We start from the raw sequence: 6,264 nt of genomic DNA, 5'->3' as shown, positions 1-6,264 counted from the left end.
AATCAGAGTATGACTCAGGTCACATTTAAGGTTGCTGTAAGCTTTACTTTAATATTCTGTGACTGAAGATTTTGGCAGAATTTTTTAGAAAGCCCTTTTGGTTTGAAGTATATTACATGATTATTTTTATATTGCAAACCATAAACTCCATAGATTGATTATTTTGTTTATCACACACACACACACATATATAATTTCTATATGTAGTTGTTTGCATCTTGTCTCTTCCCAATTAGATTTTGGACTCCTTGAGAGCAAATGCTAATTTGCTAATTGGTTAAATGCTAATAAATGCTATTGACTGTTGACTGACTTACCATGTATGTAGCTTGTACTGAAAAATCAGTAAAAATGTGAAAACAGAGTATGGTACAGTGGAAAATAATGGACTGAATTTGGTGTTAAATTCTTGCTCTAGCAATTAATACTTGTATAAACCAGGATACAACCTTGAAATTCTTTGGACATTACTTTTTGATTTTTAAAATAAGACTATTGGACTAGATGGCCTCTGTGTTTCCTTCCAATTTCAAATCAATGAACTCCAGTTATTCCCTATTATCTTCAGGATCAAATATAAGAAGCTCTTTGGTATTCAAAGCCCTTTACAACCAGCCTTTTTTCCTGTCTTTCCATTCTTCTTAACTTCACTTCCCTCTGTATACTTTGTGATCTAGCTGTACCATCCCATTTGCTATTTCTTATACACACTCATTTGCCAAATCTGCATAATGCTTTCCCTTCCTTTTTAACTCCATCCCTCTGTTCCTCTGTCCCTCCCTCTTTTACTTTCTTCTTTCTTTCATTCTCCCCCTCCTTTCCTGCCTTCTTTCTCTCCCCCTTTCTCCCTCCCTCCTTCCCTCCTTTTCTTTCTTTTTATCTTTTCCCTTTCCTTCTTTCTCTCATCCCCTTCCTTCCAGAACAAGATTGGATTGTACTGTCCAGTTTTTGTATTTGACAGCGTCCCTTCATTCTGGTTTGATTTTTCTTTGCTAGAGCACAGGGAATAGAAGGACAAGATTACATTTCAAATTGTTCATTGATGTCTTGAGCACTGGAGCCCTGCCCATCCCTTCCCAGTAGATAGAAGAGAGGCATACAAAGAAATTAGACTGAAAAATAACCCTATCATTCTCAGTCTTCTTTAATGCCATTATTTCTTAATTCACAGGGAAAAGGTAAACTGAAAACTCTTTTTGGAGGGAACTGATTCTTAACCTCTGCCAGATGTTAAAAGGCAGAGTTCCTTTTTTGACTTAGCCCCGCAAAATATGTTGTAAAGTTTTGCACACTAATGCTCATTTGTTAGCAATATGAGATAAGGCATCCTTGTGACCTATTTATCTCATTTTTCCATTCCCCCTTGCCTACCCCATCAGCAGGCTGACCATTCAAACTAGCATTTGGGAATCATTTTCTTCCATTTCCCCTGAAGTAACTAGACAATTTTTCAGCCCCTAGAAAGATCAAATTGTCCCTTCTGTGCATCACAGAAGCAGTGATGAGAATATTAATTGTGTCTCCTTTCCTTTCTCCCTTGTGTGCTCATAGTACACAGAGCAGACTGAGGATGGCTCATTCCTATTTCTACATACAGAGAATTATGCTGTTCACACACACTTATATGGAGCTCTGTTTCCCCTTCCCCCACCACCATGCCTCAGTCATTCTCTAGGGGGATTGTAGACCATGGAAGTATGCTCTCTGTCCTTCCCTATAATTGCCATGAAATGTAATTTCATTTTCTGGATATGAGTCCCAATGAGGGATTTAGACAATGCCTTCAGAGTCAGTAGTGTGAGGCTTTATAAGGGGACTATGAGAAGGGTGTGGGAACATAGACCTTCTCTTATTCCAGGGCAATGTGAGCAATGAGGAAAATAATATGGAAGTTAAAGCCTGAGAGAGAAATCCTGTTTTATTTGCTAGGCTGCCTGAAGATAGAGGGAGGATGGAAGGAAGGACAGGCATAAAGATGTAACATTGCATTTTTGAGATGTCCTGGATATCCATGAAAGAAGAATCACAATTCAGCTCATTTAATCAGCCCCTCAAAGAATGGAGATCTGAGTAATTTCTCTCTGTACTGTATGTATGCAGTTTTCCATTTTACTGGGAACATATTTTATATGTATGAACATAAATAGACACATTCAATCGCCAGAAGTAAACATTATGGTCAGTTTCTCCTTCACAGACTTTATGCAAACAGGGACTTTAAAAATCAAGAAGTAGTGAAGCAGTATCATTTCTAAGAAAAGTTCCCAGGTAAGGACCTGACTATATTCTGGGGGCAATTTGACTTTGCAGGAGTCAACTTGAAGTTGAAACTTAATGAGGGTTTTAGGGAGGAATGTGTGAAATTATTTAATTATTTGTCATTTATTAAGCATCAACTATGTGACAGGCAATGTACTAAGTACTAGAGATACAAAGAAAGGCAAAAAACAGTCTATTCTCAAAGAGCTCACAGTCTAATAGTGGAGGCAACATGGAAATGTGTGCTGACAAGGTGCAGACTGGAAAAATTGGAGAATGCTCATCATTAAGGAATAATTTCAGGTAAATTACAAACCCCAATGGTCAAAGAAGGGAGTGTTAAGGTCGAACATGCTGCAGTTGAGTCACAGTGGAGAATGAAGTCTGGGTCTTCTAATGAAATGGAGAGTCCAGGCAGGGGCTCATGGATCAGTAAGCTTCAAAGCAGAATCATCTGAAGCTGGTGGGCAGTCCCAGTGTTAGGGAGTTCAGGCAATAACTCATTAATTATTGAGTGGAAGAGCCTGGGATGGACTGGTAAAGTTTCATCCCTGAAGACATTAAGAGAACTAGAAGCAAGCTCTCCAGCATAGCTGGTTCTTTTTTGGAGAATCCATAGAAATGTAAGGATGAGAATCTCTGGTGGATAGATGTGGAATAATTGCAGAGTCATTGACTTCTTTGAACTATGAAGCTATGACAGCACTATCACGTGTGTGTGTGTGTGTGTGTGTGTGTGTGTTTGTGTGTGTATGTGTATATGTTTGATTTCAACATACATTTGAATCTCATTAAAAGCTTTTCCTGTCTCTTACATTTAAAAATAAATCTTTAATCTCAAACACTAAAAAAGGTTTTGTTTGTTGGCAGAAAGAATGGGTTCAGAAGGGAATTTAGAGTTGATCTAATTCAACCCCCTTTAATAGATTAAGCAAGGTAGTGTTATTTATATAGAAGTAAGAAGGTTGGGTTGAGAAAAGAGCCAGCCCATTTCCCCTTTTAATTCTGTTCTCTGTAGAGAAGAAGAAAGGTCTCTTCTTTTAACCAATGAAGAAGGGATGGCAACTAAGGGACTACTCAATGTTTATCATGTCATATTAAATGCAAAGTCTTTGCAACCTAACTACTATGTGGTCAGAAACAGGAAAGGCATATCTAAGTATGCTGTATGGAGGGATGCTACACTCATATCAATAAAAAAGATATACTCATTATTTATTTATTTATTGTGAAAATTCTTCACTCCCCTGTTATAAAGAGCTAAAGTAATATAGTGTAATCTATATAGCACTGATGGAGAAAGAAATTAGGAAAAAGGATGGTCCACTGGAGTAAATTTTTAAATATCTGGAATATTTTTTAAAATGGCAGTTGAATTGTTTTCATTCATTAGTTAATTCATTTACTCATTCAATATATATTTGTTAAATACTTTCTACATCCAAGTATTGTTAGGAACACATGGGTGAACTAAACAAGTGGAATTACCTTCAGGGAAAATACATTATAGGCATATTCCAACTAATATCTTTAATGATTTCCACAGATATTGTGAACAAATTTTACAGAGGAAGGCCACATGAGAAAGTGGAGTAAAGGATGAGTCAAGACTCCCTATAAAGCTGCTCCTTTCCAGCCTGTCCAAACAGCTGAGGTCTTGCCACTGATTACTGTTTCAGGGCACCAAAAGGCAGATGTTTCTCTGTTACCTGGGAAGGGAAACCCATTAATTTGTTATTAACAATTAGCACCTATGCACAGAATAGTTCATCAGTTTCCTGGTAAAAAACTGAAGGAATAAGAAAAATGGCCCGCCACTTTGGAAGCAAGGAGAAAGGAGAAAAATATGAAAGCTTTGCCAGTGTGGGCATGCTACCCTGAATGCTTCAGAAATTTGCATGTCACAGTTGCACAGGGACCATGATAATCTCTATGTCATTTCAATTTTAGCATATGTGTTGCCAAAAAAACCCCCAACTTTTGTTCTGTCACTGGACTTCAATAACTCTGGAAGAGAGAGTGGGGCTGGAGACTATAACTTTGCCTCACTTAAATCCAATTCACATTGAGTCAAGATATGACTCTGTGATACTATTGGACTTCTTTGAAATGAAGGATGAACAATAGCTACCTTAAAGCTGGTTGGATACTCTGACTATCCAGAAATGAACACGAGAACCCCAGGAGACTGGGAGAACATGGCTGATAAAAGACAAAGGCACAGGGAGGAAGGATGCTGAAGAAATTTGGTCTGCGATCTGCCCTGCTAAAGTTTTCATTTGGACCAACTTGGACTTGACTCCTTTGTTTGCAAAGAGAAGTTTGCTCTAAAGTGTATTTGCAAACTTCCTGTGGGTTTAGTTTGAGGGAGTTGGGAGAGCATACAAGAAAAGTACTAAGATCACCTATACAATGCTTATTAGGAAATTTCTCTCTGTGACCCTAAAGCTGTGAGCAGTATGGAGCTCCCCGCATCTTGCTCCCCAGTTTGGGCTATCCTCCATCAGTTTCACACCAAGGGTTGACATAATAACAGCTGGATCACAGCTGAGAGCAATGGTGAGTATCAGTGTACAGTATTTATATCCCAAGGTGTCCATTGCCATAATATCAAGGCATTTGGAGAAATGTTTTATTTTCTCTTCCTGTGAATTTATGAACTCACAGCACTTTAGAAACGGTAAATTGTCTAAAAATGCACATTTCCTTGCATTATTTCAGTGGATTTTGTTGTTCAGTTATTTCAGTCATGTCTGACTTCTCATGACTTTTAGAAAAAGCTAAAGTAATAAATTATATTTCACTGATGGAGAAAGTGGTTAGGAACAAAGGTGGTCCACCGGAGTAAATTTGAATATCTTTTTAAACGGCAGTTGAATTATTTTCCTTCATTAGTTCATCCATTTGCTCATTCAATATACATTTGTTAAATTCTTTCCATATAAGTGTTAGGAACATGTGGATGAACAAGGTAAGAGGAATTACCCTAAGGGAAATCACAGTACATTATAGGCACATCCCAAACGATATCTTTAATGATTTCTACAGAATATGATATTAAGTGAACAAATGTTACAGAAGGCAGATAGATTCATAGATATTGGACTTAGTAAAATATAGCTAGCAGCATGGGAGTTACTTATTCAGTAGGAGGGGAAGCAGGGCCTGAGGTGGTCTCAATCTAATGAAGTCAATAGGATTTGCAAAGTAATGCTGGGGTCTGATCAAAGAAGCCAAATGTTATTTTAACAATATTTTCGTGGAGGTATTCCTCAACATTTCCCTTCTTTGAGGTACCTAGGAGATGCAGTGGATAGAACACTGCACCTGGAGTCAACAGGATCTGAATTCAAATCTGCTCTTAGATCTTGATTGGCTTTGCTAATTTGGACAGCTCTTTGTTTCCATTTTTTCAACTGTAAAACGGAGATAACACTAGTACATACTTCCCAGGTTGTGAGCACCAAGTGGATTAATATTTATAAAGTGCTCAGCACACAGGTGCTTATTAGGCTTATTTTCTTTCCTTCCTTATTAGATTATTTTGAACAAAATATTTTCGTCACAATTCAGGATAATTTTAATGAACATCAAGTATTGTGCTATGCTGTAGTAGAATGCTGGTTTCGATGTATAGAGAGCTCTTTGTTTCTATACAAGTGGAATAGTGGAGAGAGGGCTGTCAGTAATTCATATCCCATTTCTAACACTTCATAGTGTCATAGTGGGCTCTCTGAGCCTTAGTTTCCTTTTCTGCATTGATAATAATACTCATAATACCTAACAAAGAGCTACTAGAAGGCTCAAATAAGATAATGCATGTAAAGTGTTTTGCAAATTTTAAGACTAAACATAAATGCTAGTTATTATTAAATGTCCCAGACTTTATCTGGGCATATGGTATATATAGGAGTATGTATGGTCTCCTATTTTTTCCTTCTTTTTATTTCTTTTTTGTCATCTGGCTCTTCTTGCTATTACAAATCTGTATTCCTCTAACAACTC

General features: G+C 37.4%; 1 pseudogene; it reads right to left on the bottom strand.

Annotated features, from left to right (window-relative positions):
- Positions 1-4,129: 4,129 nt before the first annotated feature.
- Positions 4,130-4,230, bottom strand: LOC111721121 (annotated as a pseudogene).
- Positions 4,231-6,264: the final 2,034 nt, after the last annotated feature.

The sequence above is a fragment of the Sarcophilus harrisii genome, chromosome 5, assembly GCF_902635505.1.
Source record: "Sarcophilus harrisii chromosome 5, mSarHar1.11, whole genome shotgun sequence".
Lineage (NCBI taxonomy): Eukaryota > Metazoa > Chordata > Mammalia > Dasyuromorphia > Dasyuridae > Sarcophilus > Sarcophilus harrisii.
The sequence above is the reverse complement of the archived record's forward strand: the minus strand, read 5'-3'. Positions and strand labels throughout refer to the sequence as shown.